The sequence below is a fragment of the Schistocerca cancellata genome, chromosome 4, assembly GCF_023864275.1.
Source record: "Schistocerca cancellata isolate TAMUIC-IGC-003103 chromosome 4, iqSchCanc2.1, whole genome shotgun sequence".
NCBI classification, from domain to species: Eukaryota; Metazoa; Arthropoda; class Insecta; order Orthoptera; family Acrididae; genus Schistocerca; species Schistocerca cancellata.
The window spans coordinates 797273671-797292550 of NC_064629.1; positions in this window are offsets into that span (position 1 = coordinate 797273671).

The window sequence follows — 18880 nt, forward strand, 5'->3', positions numbered from 1 at the left end:
AATAGAAGCTTTGGAAATGTGGTGCTACAGAAGAATGTTGAAGATTAGATGGGGAGGTCATGTAACTAATGAGGAGGTACTGAATAGAATTGGGGAGAAGAGGAATTTGTGGCATAACTTGTTTAGAAGAAGGGATCGGTTGGTAGGACATTTTCTGAGACATGAAGGAATCACCAATTTAGTATTGAAGAGCAGCGATAAGGGTAAAAATCGTAGAGGGAGACCAAGAGATGAATACACTAAGCATATTCAGAAACATGTAGAGTGGAGTAGTTACCTGGAAATGACGAAGCTTGCACAGGATATGGTAGCAAGGAGAGGTGCATCAAACCAGTCTCTGGACTGAAGACCAGAACATCAACAACACCAACAGGCTTCAAGTATCTTATTTCCACATAACCTGTTGTGTCGGTGCTTTGTCCATGCCGTGCGCCTGCCGTTCTGTAGGCTATCCGTCGGGAGAGCGATTCGACGACAGATGACAGGTGCGCAGCGGGAACATAGTACGTCACGTGGAAAATACATCAAGGCTGCCTTCACAGTGGCACCGCAAACGACCGTCAGACGCCGTTGCCAGAGGTCGCCCGATAACATCGGATGACAGCTTGGTCACGGAGCGTCCGGCCTCATTCGTGAGTTTTTGGCGAGGTCGAGCAGGCTATGTTTGGTTAGATTATAGTCTATGTATGAAGTAGGTTAGATTTCAACCTCCATGGGTGGGATGGTTACCACGACGACTGTATGCTTGGAGACGAGTGCTGCAATGTGGCGTTTGCTATTAATGAGATGCCGAATGAGCTACACTATGTCATCAAAAGTATTCAGGCACCCCCGAAAACACGTTTTTTTAAATATTAGATGCATTATACTGCCACCTACTGCTAGCGACCTCAGTAGTCATTAGACATCACGAGAGAGCAGAATGGGGCGCCCTGCGGAACTCACAGACTTCAGGTGATAGGGTGTAACTTGTGTCATACGTCTGTACGCGAGATTTCCACACTCCTAAACACCCTAGGTCCACTGTTCCCGATGTGGTAGTGAAGTGAAAACGTGAAGGCACACGTACAGCACAAAAGCCTACAGGCCGACCTCGTCTGTTGCTGACAGAGATCGCCGACAGTTGAAGAGGGTCGTAATGTGTAATAGGCAGACATCTATTCAGATCATCACACAGGAATTCCAAAGTGCATCAGGATCCACTGCAAGTACTATGACAGTTGAGCGGGAGGTGAGAAAACTTGGATTTCATTGTCGAGTAGCTGCTCATAAGCCACACATAACGCCGGTAAATGCCAAACGACGCCTCGCTTGGTGTAAGGAGCGTAGACATTGGACAATTGAACAGTGGAAAAACGTTGTGTGGAGTGACAAATCACGGTAAACAATGTGGCGATCCGACGGCAGAGTCTGGGTATAGCGAATGCCCGGTGAACGTCATCTGCCGGCGTGTGTAGTGCTAATAGTAAAATTCGGAGGCGGTGGAGTTATGGCGTAGTCGTGTTTTTCATGGAGGGGGCTTGCAGCTCTGTTGTTTTGCGTGGCACTATCACAGCGTAGGCATACATTGATGTTTTAAGCACCTTCTTGCTTCCCACTGTTGAAGAGCAATTCGGGAATGGCGATTGCATCTTTCTACAAGATATAGCACCTGTTCATAATGCACGACCTGTGGCGGAGTATTTACACGACAATAACATCCCTGTAATGGACTGACGTGAATTCTATAGAACACCTTTGGGATGTTATGGAACTCCGTCTTCATGCCAGGTCTCACCGTCCGACATCACTACCTCTCCTGCGTGTGGCACTCAGTGAAGAAAAGGCTGCCATTCACCAGGAAACCTTCCAGCACCTGATTGAACGTATGCCTGCGAGAGTGGAAGCTGTCATCAAGGCTTGGGGCGGGCCAACACCATATTGAATTCCAGCATTACCGATTGACGGCGCCACGAACGAAGTCATTTTCAGTCAGGTGTCCGGACACTTTTGATCACATAGTGTATATCTGTCTCGAAAAGAACGTTGCGAGTACTGTACACTCTGCCTTCAGTTATTGGAATCACGAATAACCAAATGAGTTTTACAAAATACCCATGTATCACGAAAATATGTAGTTTCAATGATACACCGTACTAAGGATCTCTCCAAAACACGATATTCAGAGTATGGTTTATTATGCCACAGTGGCGACTTCGGTGTATAAAGGTTTTGCCAATGAGGTTATGAGCACATAATGGTTTATTTACGTGGTGAAAGTAGATGTTTCTATTATATGATGAATGGGTAAAATTTGTGTGTGAGTAAGCAATTATTATTTAATTAATGTAAAGTATATTTGCGGTTTCACAGCAGGTGACTTCATTCTGTCGGCAGCTCGTGGTCTAGTGGCTAGCGTTTATGCCTCTGGATCACGGGGTCCCGGGTTTGATTCTCGGGCGGGTTGGGTATTTTCTCTGCCCAGTAACTGTGTGTTTGTGTTTTCCTCATAATTTTATTATCATCATCATCATCATCATCATCATCATTAGTGACTGGCTGGACTGGACTGTGTACAAAAATTGGGCTGTGTAAAAATTGGGACATCGTACGGCCGCTGATGACCGCGTAGTTGAGCGCCCCAAGAACCAAACATCATCATCAGCATCATCACTTTATTCTAAAAATGGTGTATATTAATGCAATAATGTCAGAGGTATATTCAGGTAACCAGATTCTAGTACTGGAAGCTTCACTGCTCTGTCAACACTTGCGCAATGGATTTGAGAATGGACGCGACAAGATTTCTGGAGGCAGTATTATTTCAGATTCAGTGTAGTTGAAGAAAATCGACTATATTACAGTGTCTTTTAGGGCACTTGCACGGAGCATAGCTCCAAAATTCGATATAGAATAAACTGACAATTCCGTAGTATTTGTGGCACAAGAGTTAAAATATTAGCTCATAAATTAGTATTTAGGGCATGGTAAATAACATCCAACACATCCCACAAAAACTTTGCAATTGCATTTTTCAGAAGGGGTGTAGGTCTAATCATTGGCAAGATGTAATCGAAGGGTGGCAAATATTAAAGTGTCACTACTAGTTTTACTTGAGCCAGAAATGCATCTTCAGTTGAGTATCGGAGTTTTTAATAGAGCTCAAATCACACTTCTAGGGGAGCACCAGAAATCTGTTTTGCTGAATTTATTTGAGGTTGTGCAGACATATGTCGGTTAACCTTCAATGACTGTCGTCCGCAGCTCGTGGTCTGCTTCCTGTGCACGGGGTCCCGGGTTCGATTCCCTGCGGGATCAGGGATTTTCACCTGCTCGAGATGACTGGGCGTTTGTGTTGTCCTTATCATTTCATCATCATTCCGGAAAGTGGCGAGATTGGACTGAACAGAGGTTGGGAATTTGTACGGGCGCTGATAACCGCGCAGTTGAGCGCTCCACAAACCAAACATCATCATCATCATCATCATCATCATCAATGGCTGTCATTCAGCAAACGTATGAAAGACAAACACGAAGTGTGGAATAAAATACTCTGAAACCTAAAGCACTGTCAAGTGGAGAAATATACGTGCATCACATTTGCAAACCAATTCATGGAACATAATAACCAGCCTACTGGCATAAAGACACCAGTAAGCAGTAACAGTAATTTGAGGACAGCTAATGTCCGCCTACCACAACCCAAAAAGATCCACTACAGTAACTTTAATCATACGATTCACCATCCTTGTCACTTGAACAATTTATTTTTCGAGGTTATAAAATGCACCTAAAAATTCCCGATAAAGATTTTGCCTATTCGTGCTTTCCAGTAAACCTGCAATTTCAGTACATATATTCCGAGCTTATGAAATTTTTTTAGCCTCAGGATACCACAAACTACTCCTTTCACTAAACTTATTAGTTTCTCATAGTAAACAAACTGTTTTGAATTTCACCGACTGTCGTCCGAAATCTGTACGTTCGGGCGATGAGATCGGCTACACTGCGACCGCGCACGTAGTTGCGCACTGATGTGGAAAGATCGGCAGTCTTTGGACGATGTTGGTCGTCGGCAGAATCCACCGATATCGGTGTCACTGTGACCGCATCCTAAGTCGCCTGTTGGCAGTCATTCGGTGTTCGGCTCTTTCCGACTGTACCCGAATTACTACGAATCTCCCTCGAACGCACGTATCCTATCTGATTTACGACAAATCCGGTAAGTATCGGTTTCGTTTTCCTGTTCGTGTTACTTTTTGTTGCACTTGCTAAAGGTAACAGTGATAATACTTTTCACATTCAGCTACAATTTTGCTTACTTGCAGGTGATGAATGCAAAAGGAAATGGACGCCACTGAGGTCGCATTTTACTCGAGCTCGTGCTTGACGCAGCCACATCTGGCTAGGCTGCAAAGAAGATAAAGAAATGGTGAACGGAAGATGAAATGCAGTTTCTGTTGTGGCGTATCAAGACAGCCACGCCACTCGGAAGTAGCCGAAATGCACGCGTTACACATGCCGGCTGGCGTGAGGTCTGAAACAGGATACGTAATGAATGCTATAAAGAAAAGTACGTAGCTTCTTTAATACTTAACTTTAATCCATCATTTGTATACAGCATTCTTGATGATACAAGTGAGACTCTCTCTAGATATGGTTAATGGCGCCTTGCTAGGTCGTAGCCATGGACTTTGCTGAAGGCTGTTCTAACTGTCTCTCGGCAAATGAGAGAAAGGCTTCGCCAGTGTAGTCGCTAGCAACGTCGTCGTACAACTTGGGACGAGTCCTAGTACGTCTCTCTAGACCTGCTGAGTGGTGGCGCTCGGTCTGCAGTTACTGACAGTGGCGACACGCGGGTCCGACATGTACTAATGGACCGCGGCCGATTTAAAGCTACCACCTAGCAAGTGTGGTGTCTGGCGGTGAGACCACAGTTTCTAATTCCGTTTCTTCAAAAACGTGAGACTGAACAACGCTCAGTCTTCCCTAGATGACGTAAGTGGAGAAGAAGACGATGATGTTGACACAGGCCCATCCTCGGTGGATCGCAGTACTTCCTCTCCTGCAAGATCTACAACATTAAGGCGTGCTGGCCAGATATACAGAAGCCTTGTATCTTCGATCTCAGGAAGATGAGACAGAAATAAATTCTTGAAGTTAATAAAACTCATTCTAATACACTTTACAAATTTCACAGGGTCATCAGCGAGCGTGTGAAGTATCGTGTTGAATTTTCCTTCTTCTCCTCTAGTTCTGAACGGAGGGTGAACGCAGTAACAATGTCTCTTTCTTTCCCGCTCTTGTTTTTTCCTCAACAAAACTAAATGAGTCCCTAGAGCCAAAGTAACATCCTCGTCTGTCTGCTCCATTGGTGACTGAACACAACTCGCACACGGTTTATTATGTGGGAAAGCGCGCGACGCGACATGGCCAGAACACAGTGGGAGGAACGGTGCCCCTGAAAGAGAACACTCGACCGATGTGGATAGTATGTAATTGGTACTAGGCTGTCAACTAATCCTCCAACACTGGCGTAAGTCATGGTAGTGAAGGGATGTATATCTGCCTGTAGGTTGTGCAGAATCAACGCAATGACCTGAGACGACCTGGAGACGTGACAGAATGATAGAAAGGAGATGCCTTGTTCCGATGTGCCCTTGACCACGCCTTGGATGAAGTCGGCAGCTATGGTGGTATATGAATGTGGACTGTCCAACGGTTCTACAAGGAAGGAAGTAAACGGAAGATTACGGTTTAACGCCCGGTCTACAGCGAGGTCATTAGAGACGGAACACAATCTCGGTTACGAAAAGGATGGAAAAGGAAATCGGCAGTGCCCTTTTGAAAGGAGCCATCTCGGGATTTGCCTTAAGGGGCGGACACATGCGGAATTGGAATACTTTGAAAAAAAAAAATCTTATTAAGTCCATAGTTTTCAAGACAATGTAACTAAATTTCGCTCAGTTGTGCATGTTTATTAACGTTATACGTTTTAAATTATGAACAACTGAAATTTTTTTCAGCGAGATGAGTACAGATGTTCCCTTTTTGAAAAATCTGCCAGAACGAAGTTAATTCATTTCTGTACAGAAATATAATTACCATTATTACAAACATCTGTGGAACAGACTTTTGATATCTTCCTTTCCTGGATTTTTACCGGTTCCCAACTATCTGTGAAAAAACGCACCAAAATTTAGGGCTTTTCTCTTACACAAATGCCTTACTATTGTCTTAAATGAAAATTCCTTCCACAGAATATTTCACTATAGTATTGACTATTGCTCTAATATCATAGGTTCGTGAAGGGACTGTACATAAAGTTTCCAAAATGTGAGTCACAGGAAACTTGAATCAAAGATTTTACAGTGTTTGAAAAAGGCCTTAACTTCTGTGGCTGAACTAGTGCAAATCATATGATACTCCTCTTCATCGTTCTTCTGTGGTTAATCTGATTTTCAAACTGGGTAGCAATAATGTCAACTGCAGCAATTCTCCTGCTACCGTTTTCGTTGAACACCGGCAGTGTGCAAGCTCCTGGATCAAATCCTAACCTCTGTAGAGTTCGTAGTCTGCAAAGATAATTAAAGTGTAGTAATTACACTTTATTGGAACGAGGCATGCTGCAGATTGTAATAATAGATTTACATACAACTTTCGTATACGTTATTCGTTTGCAACCACTTGTAACCAAACACAACAAACCAAATAATACAAAATCTGCGGCAGTGATGCTATTCCACAGCCGCCGTGATGTACCACACAAGCTTTCCCTGCAAGGGTGATTCCATAAAACTGGAAGAAAACGCTATAGGAATAAATAATGTGAGGAGGTACAGAACAAGAAAGGGACATGGCACCGTGCAAGCTTCTTCCAAATATTATTTTGTACTTATGAGTGGAATTGGAACAAAATATTCAGGAATTGAATTTGAATGCCATGTAGTAAATGAAGAGCCAATAAATTTTATTTTCATAATTTTGGTCGCTGTCACGTATGTCCCCCTTAAGTGGTTTAGGGAAATTTCGGAAAGCCTAAATTTGGAAGGCCGGACAGGGATTTGAACCGTCGTCCTCCCAGTTCGAGTCCAGTGTGGTAACCACTGAGCCACATCGTTCGGTTATCTACAAGGAATGGTGTACCACTCGTCGCCATGTAACAAAACAGTGGTCATAGAATGCGTCGAGTGTAATGACGGCCCAATGACGCTTTTTACCAACGTGTAATTCAAACTGGATCTTTTGATGGTGTTTTTCGTACAATGATTTGGGCCCACACATTAACCAGGATATTTATTTCAGTTTTCTAAGTGACGTACTATATTTACATCTACATATATTCTCTCCAAGCCACCCTACAGTGCGTGACGGAAGGTACCCTGTACCATTAGTAGTCATTTCCTTTCCTGTTCCACTCGCAAAGAGAGTGAGGGAAAACACGACTGCCTGTACGCCTCTGTATGGGCCCTAATTCTCGTATCTTATCTTCGTGTCCCTTACGCGAAATATGTGTTGGTGATGATAGAATCGTTCTGTAGTCAGCTTCAATTGCAAAATCTTTAAAATTTCTCAATAGTGTTCCTCGAAAAGAAATTCACATTCCCTCCCGGAATTCCCAATTCTGTTCCCGAAGCATCTCCGTAACACTTGCGTGTTGTTAAAACCTACTGATAACAAATCGAGCAGCCCGCCTCTGATTTGCTTCGCTGTCTTCCTTTAATCCGACCTTGCACGGATCCCAAAGACTCAAGCAGTACTCAAGAATTGGTCGAATAGCGTCCTATATGCGGTCTCCTTTGCAAATGAACTACACTTCCCCAAATCCCCCCAATAAACCGAAATCCACCAGTCGCCTTCCCTACCACAATCCGCACACGCTCGTTCCATTTCATATCGCTCTGCAACGTTCGTCCAGATATTTAAATGACTTGATTGTGTCAAGCAGAACACTTACTACAGCTGCAACCGAACATTACGGGTTTGTTTTTCCTACTCATCAGCCTAAACATACATTTTTCTACATTTAGATCTAGGTGCCATTCACCACACCAAGTAGAAATTTTGTGTAAGTCATCTTGTATCTCTTACAGTCAAGTAACTTCGATAGCTTCCCGTACATCACACCATCCCGTCCGCCAGGCCATTTACAGTATCTGATCAAAAGTATCCGGACACCCATTAGTTGCTATCAACATGGGGTGTTTCCTCCCTTCGTCTTTATGAAGGCTTGAACTCTGCTGGTGACACTTTCAATAAGGTGTCTGAATATCTGTGGAGGAATGGCAGCCCAGTCTTCCTCAAACGCCGAAACAGAAGAAGGTGGTCATGTTGGACGCTGGGGAGTGCAGCGAAGTCTTCGTTCTACCTCATCCCAAAACACTTACATTGGGTTGAGGTCGGGATACAGTGCAGACAGTCCCTTTCAGAAATGATAGTGACCATAAAACATTGCCTCACAGATATTATTTTATGAGAGGATGCAATATCACGCTGATACAAACAGTAATCGTTTCCAAACTGTTCCTCTATTGTATGCACTATGCAATGCTATAAAATGCTTTCATATACTTTCGCACTTCGCGTTTTCTTGAGCGCAATAAGAGGACCACACCCTAACCACGAAACACAACCCCACACCGTAACCTCTGTACTTCACTTTTGATATAAGGGCGATCAAAAAGTTTCCGTTCGAAGGCCACATTAAACGCTTGCCTGCATGTCGCTGCTTGTGTACTCGCATCAGAGTCGCGCTGGGTTACATACGCGCTGCAGCAACGTTCAAAAAATGGCTCTGAGCACTATGGGACTTAACTTCTGAGGTCATTAGTCCCCTAGAACTTAGAACTACTTAAACTTAGCTAACCTAAGGGCATCACACTCATCCATGCCCGAGGCAGGATTCGAACCTGCGACCGTAGCGATCGCTCGGTTCCAGACTGTAGCGCCTAGAACCGCTCGGCCACTCAGGCCGAATGCAGCAACGTCCTCAAATGGAAACCTTTTGATCGCCTCTTATATTACACGTGGGGGCAGGTAACGTTCGCTACGCTGTCGCCAAACCAAAACTGCCACATCGGATTGCCACAGGATATAACGTGATTCATTACTCCAAATCACTAGCTTCCAGTCACCCAGTGTACAAAGCAATGCGTGGCTTATGAGGAACTACTGCTCCACCATTTGTAACCTCCCCCTCACTTATCGACCTTAATGACAGTGAAAAATTAAACCGCGTGTACCTAATGGAAATTTGGGAAAAGCAATCGTCACCGAAGTTAATTTGTCGGTAAAGAGGGAGGAAAGGGTTACATCTAAATGAAAGGAGAAATGCTAATGAAATTCGTGGAAATTAATTTTGAAAAGGGGTAAAGTTAATAAAGAAAGTAAATGTGCGGCCGTTACTTTAACAATTAACTAGCGGTAATTAGATATTTGAGATTTGGGGAAAATTACGGTCGCCAGTCCTAAGGACAATTACTATAGTAACTGAAAAAGAAAGGTTATTACACATATAATTAGCACTAGAAGCGTGGCAACTGAAGGTTGACACGTGTAGTGTGAAAACTGAAAGTTTGTCAGAAGTAATAAATTTCGCTACACTCTGACTTAATTTAGCAAAAGAATTAATAAAACCGGAAAATCGAAAGTTAATTTAGTGACTGTAGTTAATAGTGAGCTTTCTTTCTGAAGCACATCGAAATTCAGTAAAATACGGTTGGTCGTGGACTACCTCAACAATCATTTCAAAAGCTACTTGAATCTACGCAATTTAGAAATAAGAGATTTAACTTTGAACTTGAATTAAATGATTCTGAACAATTAACAATAGTAAAATTTAGTACGTACCAAGCTGAGCTGCAGTCACAGGTAAGCTAAAATACGGTAACAAAACTCGCACTCTTAATTTGTGCTTGTGTAATCTAAATATTGTAGCCAGCTATGAATACATTAACTGAACTTTGAAATTGTTGTTGTTGTTGTGGTCTTCAGTCCTGAGACTGGTTTGATGCAGCTCTCCATGCTACTCTATCCTGTGCAAGCTTCTTCATCTCCCAGTACCTACTGCAACCTACATCCTTCTGAATCTGCTTAGTGTATTGATCTCTTGGTCTCCCTCTACGATTTTTACCCTCCACGCTGCCCTCCAATGCTAAATTTGTGATCCCTCGATGCCTCAGAACATGTCCTACCAACCGATCCCTTCTTCTAGTCAAGTTGTGCCACAAACTTCTCTTCTCCCCAATCCTATTCAATGCCTCCTCATTAGTCACGTGATCTACCCACCTTATCTTCAGCATTCTTCTGTAGCACCACATTTCGAAAGCTTCTATTCTCTTCTTGTCCAAACTAGTTATCGCCCATGTCTCACTTCCATACATGGCTACACTCCATACAAATACTTTCAGAAACGACTTCCTGACACCTAAATCTATATTCGATGTTAACAAATTTCTCTTCTTGAGAAACGCTTTCCTTGCCATTGCCAGTCTACATTTTATATCCTCTCTACTTCGACCATCATCGGTTATTTTACTCCCTAAATAGCAAAACTCCTTTACTACTTTAAGTGTCTCATTTCCTAATCTAATTCCCTCAGCATCACCCGACTTAATTTGACTACATTCCATTATCCTCGTTTTGCTTTTGTTGATGTTCATCTTATATCCTCCTTTCAAGACACTGTCCATTCCGTTCAACTGCTCTTCCAAGTCCTTTGCTGTCTCTGATAGAATTACAATGTCATCGGCGAACCTCAAAGTTTTTACTTCTTCTCCATGAATTTTAATACCTACTCCGAATTTTTCTTTTGTTTCCTTTACTGCTTGCTCAATATACAGATTGAATAACATCGGGGAGAGGCTACAACCCTGTCTCACTCCTTTCCCAACCACTGCTTCCCTTTCATGCCCCTCGACTCTTATAACTGCCATCTGGTTTCTGTACAAATTGTAAATAGCCTTTCGCTCCCTGTATTTTACCCCAGCCACCTTCAGAATTTGAAAGAGAGTATTCCAGTCAACATTGTCAACAGCTTTCTCTAAGTCTACAAATGCTAGAAACGTAGGTTTGCCTTTTCTTAATCTTTCTTCCAAGATAAGTCGTAAGGTCAGTATTGCTTCACGTGTTCCAACATTTCTACGGAATCCAAACTGATCTTCCCCGAGGTCGGCTTCTACCAGTTTTTCCATTCGTCTGTAAAGAATTCGCGTTAGTATTTTGCAGCTGTGACTTATTAAACTGATAGTTCGGTAACTTTCACATCTGTCAACACCTGCTTTCTTTGGGATTGGAATTATTATATTCTTCTTAAAGTCTGAGGGTATTTCGCCTGTCTCATACATCGTGCTCACCAGATGGTAGAGTTTTGTCATGACTGGCTCTCCTGAGGCCATCAGTAGTTCTGATGGAATGTTGTCTACTCCCGGGGCCTTGTTTTGACTCAGGTCTTTCAGTGCTCTGTCAAACTCTTCACGCAGAATCATATCTCCCATTTCATTTTCATCTACATCCTCTTCCATTTCCATAATATTGTCCTCAAGTACATCGCCCTTGTATAAATCCTCTATATACTCCTTCCACCTTTCTGCTTTCCCTTCTTTGCTTAGAACTGGGTTGCCATCTGAGCTCTTGATATTCATACAAGTGGTTCTCTTCTCTCCAAAGGTCTCTTTAATTTTCCTGTAGGCAGTATCTATCTTACCCCTAGTGAGACAAGCCTCTACATCCTTACATTTGTCCTCTAGCCATCCCTGCTTAGCCATTTTGCACTTCCTGTCTATTTCATTTTTGAGACGTTTGTATTCCTTTTTGCCTGCTTCATTTACTGCATTTTTATATTTTCTCCTTTCATCAATTAAATTCAATATTTCTTCTGTTACCCAAGGATTTCTATTAGCCCGCGTCTTTTTACCTACTTGATCGTCTGCTGCCTTCACCACTTCATCCCTCAGAGCTACCCATTCTTCTTCTACTGTATTTCTTTCCCCCATTCCTGTCAATTGTTCCCTAATGCTCTCCCTGAAACTCTCTACAACCTCTGGTTCTTTCAGTTTATCCAGGTCCCATCTCCTTAAATTCCCACCTTTTTGCAGTTTCTTCAGTTTCAATCTGCAGTTCATAACCATTAGCTTGTGGTCAGAATCTACATCTGCCCCAGGAAATGTCTTACAATTTAATACCTGGTTCCTAAATCTCTGTCTTACCATTATATAATCTATCTGAAACCTGTCAGTATCTCCAGGCTTCTTCCATGTATACAGCCTCCTTTCATGATTCTTGAACCAAGTGTTAGCTATTATTAAGTTATGCTCTGTGCAAAATTCTACAAGGCGGTTTCCTCTTTCATTCCTTCCCCCCAATCCATATTCACCTACTATGTTTCCTTCTCTCCCTTTTCCTACTGACGAATTCCAGTCACCCATCACTATTAAATTTTCGTCTCCCTTCACTACCTGAATAATTTCTTTTATCTCGTCATACATTTCATCTATTTCTTCATCATCTGCAGAGCTAGTTGGCATATAAACTTGTACTACTGTAGTAGGCATGGGCTTTGTGTCTATCTTGGCCACAATAATGCGTTCACTATGCTGTTTGTAGTAGCTAACCCGCACTCCTATTTTTTTATTCATTATTAAACCTACTCCTGCATTACCCCTATTTGATTTTGTATTTATAACCCTGTAATCACCTGACCAAAAGTCTTGTTCCTCCTGCCACCGAACTTCACTAATTCCCACTATATCTAACTGTAACCTATCCATTTCCCTTTCTAAATTTTCTAACCTACCTGCCCGATTAAGTGATCTGACATTCCACGCTCCGATCCGTAGAACGCCAGTTTTCTTTCTCCTGATAACGACGTCCTCTTGAGTAGTCCCCGCCCGGAGATCCGAATGGGGGACTATTTTACCTCCGGAATATTTTACCCAAGAGGACGCCATCATCATTTAATCATACAGTAGAGCTGCATGTCCTCGGGAAAAATTACAGCTGTAGTTTCCCCTTGCTTTCAGCCGTTCGCAGTACCAGCACAGCAAGGCCGTTTTGGTTAATGTTACAAGGCCAGATCAGTCAATCATCCAGACTGTTGCCCCTGCAACTACTGAAAAGGCTGCTGCCCCTCTTCAGGAACCACATGTTTGTCTGGCCTCTCAACAGATACCCCTCCGTTGTGGTTGCACCTACGGTACGGCCATCTGTATCGCTGAGGCACGCAAGCCTCCCCACCAACGGCAAGGTCCATGGTTCATGGGGGGACTTTGAAATTAAAGCAGTGAAATCGAATGATGCTGGCGTTTGAATTTCAACGACACTCGGGTTCACTCCGGAAAAGGAAGGGACCCTGCTTGGTAATGCAATTGGGACAATGAGCAACAAACGTTCATGCTAAGTTGCTGTAATTTTGTGATGCAACAATTTTAAAAGTTTGAAAAGCTGAGGTCTGCCATACAGTTCTAAAACTTTACGTGCTTCCAGTCTTCCTTGTTGGTTGATTGAAGGTTTGAAGCCGTCGATCGAGGAGGTGGCGACAGTCACTCATTGTCGGCCGTCGCTGTTGCAGAAGCTGGATGTTGGCGCGCCTTCTTCTCGACACGGTCACCAGGCGAAACGGGCTCTTGATGTGCGCCAGCTAATGCTTCCCGTCCGCGACACCATGTCAGAAACTATCATCGCAAGTCGAGCGCAATTACATGCTGCCAAACCCCGAAAGCGCGGCAACTCGCGGGAGCTTCACAACATACACCTGCTCCACTGCACTACCCCAGCCAGACTCCCCCTCTGCCCACGCTCCACGCGACAGAGTTAACACTACCCAAAGATCCTAAACACTTTGGTTCTCCACACGACCTATCGATGTATTCGTTCGATAGCATAGTTTTCCCTAGGCCAGACCCAGCGAATAAATACAAATAATATTCACAAAACAAACCAAATAAATGCGTAAATATATATATATATATATATATATATATATATATATATAAACAATAAAACAATTACAATATATAAAGACACAGAAATGTCATACCTTCAGGTAACAAAATAAGGAAAAAAATTTATAGTGCAGCAGATGGAAATAGGAGGATATGCATTTCCGGCGTTACACATTGTACCCCGTTCTTTTTAACTCCCTACGCACAGTCATCGTGCGATCTGGACTTCTGGTAGCTCTTTGGAACTCTCCAGTGAGTCCTTCCGCTGATTTCATGCTATTTTGTGCAGCCCCTTTCGCAATGTTCGACGTGAGGTCTGCCTGGACTTCGTTTACCTATGGTTGTTCCTTTGCGTTTCCACTTCACAATTGCACCACCAACAGTCGACTCGAACAGCTTTAAAAGTGTTGACGTGTCCCTGACTGATTTGTTACTGAGACGGCATCCAACGACCAGCCCACGTTCGAAGTCACTGAGCTCTCCTGGTTGACCCATTCTGTTGTTGCCGCATCTCTATTGACAACACAATGCTCCCTGTCTCCTTCTATGCTGGCGGTTCGCCTCTACTGATGAATTTTGCATTACACTGAGGTGTCCGGATACTTTTGATCAGATAGTCTATGTATACAGGGTGGTCCATTGATAGTGACCAGGCCAAATATCTCACGATATAAGCATCAAACGAAAAAACTACAAAGAACGAAACGCGTCTAGCTTGAAGGGGGAAACCAAATGGCGCTATGGTTGGTCCGCTAGATGGTGCTGCCATAGGTCAAACGGATATCAAATGCGTTTTTTAAAATAGAAACCCCCATTTTTATTACATATTCGTGTAGTACGTAAAGAAATATGAATGTTTTAGTTGGACCACTTTTTTCACTTTGTGATACATGGCGCTGTAATAGTCAATAACGTATAAGTACGTGGTATCACGTAACATTCCGCCAGTGCGGACGGTATTTGCTTCGTGATACATTACCCGTGTTAAAATGGACCGTTTACCAATTGCGGAAAAGGTCGATTTCGTGTTGATGTATGGCTATTGTGATCAAAATGCCCAACGGGCGTGTGTTATGTATGCTGTTTGGTATCCTGGACGACATCATCCAAGTGTCCGGACCGTTCGCCGGATAGTTACGTTATTTAAGGAAACAGGAAGTGTACAGCCACATGTGAAACGTCAACCACAACCTGCAACAAATAATGATGCCCAAGTAGGTGTTTTAGCTGCTGTCGCGGCAAATCCGCACATTAGTAGCAGCAGATAAATTGCACGAGAATCGGGAATATCAAAAACGTTGGTGTTGAGAATGCTACATCAACATAGATTGCACCCGTACCATATTTCTATGCGCCAGGGATTGCATGGCTACGACTCTGAACGTCTTGTACAGTTCTGTCACTGGGCACAAGAGAAATTACGGGACGATGACAGATTTTTTGCACGGGTTCTATTTAGCGACGAAGCGTCATTCACCAATAGTGGTAACGTAAACCGGCATAATATGCACTATTGGGCAACGGAAAATCCACGATGGCTGCGACAAGTGAAACATCAGCGACCTTGGCGGGTTAATGTATGGTGCGGCATTATGGGAGGAAGGATAATAGGCCCCCGTTTTATCGATGGCAATCTAAATGGTGCAATGTATGCTAATTTCCTACGTAATGTTCTACCTATGTTACTACAAGATGTTTCACTGCATGACAGAATGGCAATGTACTTCAAACATGATGGATGTCCGGCACAAAGCTCGCGTGCGGTTGAAGCGTTATTGAATAGCATATTTCATGACAGGTGGATTGGTCGTCGAGGCACCATACCATGGCTCGCACGTTCACCGGATCTGACGTCCCCGGATTTCTTTCTGTGGGGAAAGTTGAAGGATATTTGCTATCGTGATCCACCGACAACGCCCGACAACATGCGTCAGCGCATTGTCAATGCATGTGCAGACATTACGGAAGGCGAACTACTCCCTGTTGAGAGGAATGTCGTTACACCTATTGCCAAATGCATTGAGGTTGACGGACATCATTTTGAGCATTTATTGCATTAATGGGGTATTTACAGGTAATCACGCTGTAACAGCATGCCTTCTCAGAAATGATAAGTTCACAAAGGTACATGTACCACATTGGAACAACCGAAATAAAATGTTCAAACGTACCTACGTTCTGTATTTTAATTTCAAAAACCTACCTGTTACCAACTGTTCGTCTAAAATTGTGAGCCATATGTTTGTGACTATTACAGCGCCACCTGTCATAAAGCGAAAAAAGTGGTCCAATTAAAACATTCATATCTCTTTACGTACTACATGAATATGTAATAAAAATGGGGGTTCCTATTTAAAAAAACGCAGTTGATATCCGTTTGACCTATGGCAGCGCCATCTAGCGGGCCAACCATAGCGCCATCTGGTTTTCCCCTTCAAGCTAGACGAGTTTCCTTCATTGTTGTTTTTTCGTTTGATGCTTATTTCGTGAGATATTTGACCCGGTCACGATCAATGGACCACCCTGTATGGAGAACAACAGCAGTCCTATCACATTTTCCTGGGACGCTCCTGACAACACTCTTGTCTCTAATGAACACTTGCCGTAGTGGACAATATAACGGGTTCCATTACTTAAAAGGTTTTCGAGTCACTCATATGTGTGTGAACTTATTCCGTATGCTCGTACCTTCGTTAACAACCTGCCACGGGGCCCCGTGTAAAATGCTTCCCGGAAATATAGAAATATGGAATCTGTCTATTCCCCTTCATCCATATTTCGAAGTATATCATGTGAGAAAAGGGCAAGTTGAGGCTCCCACGCCAAGACCATATTAATTCGTGGACATACACTATGTGGTCAAAAATATACGGTCACATGGCTGAAAATGACTTACGAGTTCGCTGCGCTCTCCATCGGTAATGCTGGAATTCAGTATGGTGTTGACCCACCCTTAGCGTTGATGACAGCTTCCACTCTCGCAGGCATACGTTCGATCAGGTGCAGGAAGGTTTCTTGGGGAATGGCAGCCCGTTCTTCACGAAGTGCTGCACTGAGAACAGGTATCGATGTCGGTCGGTGGGGCCTGGCACGAAGTCAGTGTTCCAAAACATCCCAAAGGTGTTCTATAGGATTCAGGTCAGGACTCTGTGCAGGCCAGTCCATTACAGGGCTGTTACTGTAGTGTAACCACTCCGCCACAGGCCGTGCATCATGAACAGTTGTTCCATCGTGTTGAAAGATGCAAACGCCATCCCCGAATTGCTGTTCAACGGTGTGAAGCAAGAAGGTGCTTGAAACATCAATGTAGCCCTGTGCTGTGATAGTGTCACGCAAAACAACACGGTTGCAAGCCCCCTCCATGAAAAACACGACCACGCCATAACACGACCGCCTCCGAATTTTACTGTTACCACTACACACGCTGGTAGATTACCTTCACCGGGCATTCGCCATACTCACACCCTGCCATCGGATCGCTACATTGAGTACCGTGATTTGTCACTCCACACAACGTTTTACATTCTTCAATCGTCCATTGTTTATGCTCCTTACACCAAGCGAGGCGACGTTTGGCATTTACTGGCGTGGTGTGTGGCTTATGAGCAGCTGCTCGACCATGAATTCCAAGTTTTCTTACCTCCCGCCTAACTGTCATAGTACTTGCAGTTGATCCTGATACAGTTGGAATTCCTGTGTGATGGTCTGGGTAGATGCCTGCCTATTACACATAACGACCCTCTTCAACTGTCGGAGATCTCTGTCAGTCAACTGACGAGGTCGGCCTGTACGCTGTTGTGCTGTACGTGTCCCTTCACGTTTCCACCTCGCTATCGCGTCGGAAATAGTGGACCTAGGGATGTTTAGGAGTGTGGAAATCTCGCGCACAGACGAATGACACAAGTGACACCCAATCACCTGACCACGTTCGAAGTCCATGAGTTCAGCGGAGCGTCTCATACTGCACTCTCACGATGTCTAATGACTACTGAGGTCACTATACGGAGTACCTGGCAGTAGGTGGCAGCACAATGCACCTAATATGAAAAACGTATGTTTTTGGGGGTGTCCGGATACTTTTGATCACATAGTAAAAGCTTGTCGGTCTCAAGAAGATTTATTATCTACGAACTGAAAATATGTTCACGGATTCTACAGCAAACCGATGTTACGAATATTGATGTGTAATTTCTTTTGGCCTTCTTATACACAGGAGTCAACTGAGCTTTTATCTAATTGCTTGGGGCTTTGCGCGAGACGAGAGATTCGCAATAAATAAAAGCTAGGCAAGTGGCCAATGCCGTAGAGTACTCTTCGTATGACTGAACTGGGATTCTACTTCGAACGGCCCGCTAAATCAACCGATCTCAAATCCACGGAAAATGGAACAGGAGGTGAGATGTAGCAATCAATATACTCGCAATTTGGTAGCACAATGGGATCTGATCATCAACGCGTAGCTTCAGCTGGATATGGTATACTTGAAGAAACTTGCGGACTCTCTTCTTCGCCGTATTTACGCGGTTATCAGAGGCTAGAGGTGGTTTTACATAGTATTAGTGCGATATCTCCTCGGAGTACAATTTTTTGCCCGGTGTGCCTGTACTAGTATATAGTCGGCAATGGGAGAGAGATGGTGGAGTACAGTTCCTGCTCTTCAGATTTTGCGCTAATGCCCTGGATTAAATTGCAGATACTCCACAGTGTCTCATACAGTGAAGGCCGGCGATCCCTTGTAGTCTGTGTGCCGACAAAGGATTCCATCCTCTTCATTTTCTTTCTCGTCATCAACAAAACACACACACACACATACACACACACACACACACACACACACACACACACACACACACAACTCTAAAACTGCACTCAACAGATGCACTTAAGACACATGGTGGGCCGTCACCATCTTGAATTCCAGCATTACCGATGGAGGGTGCCACGAAGTCATTTTCAGGCAG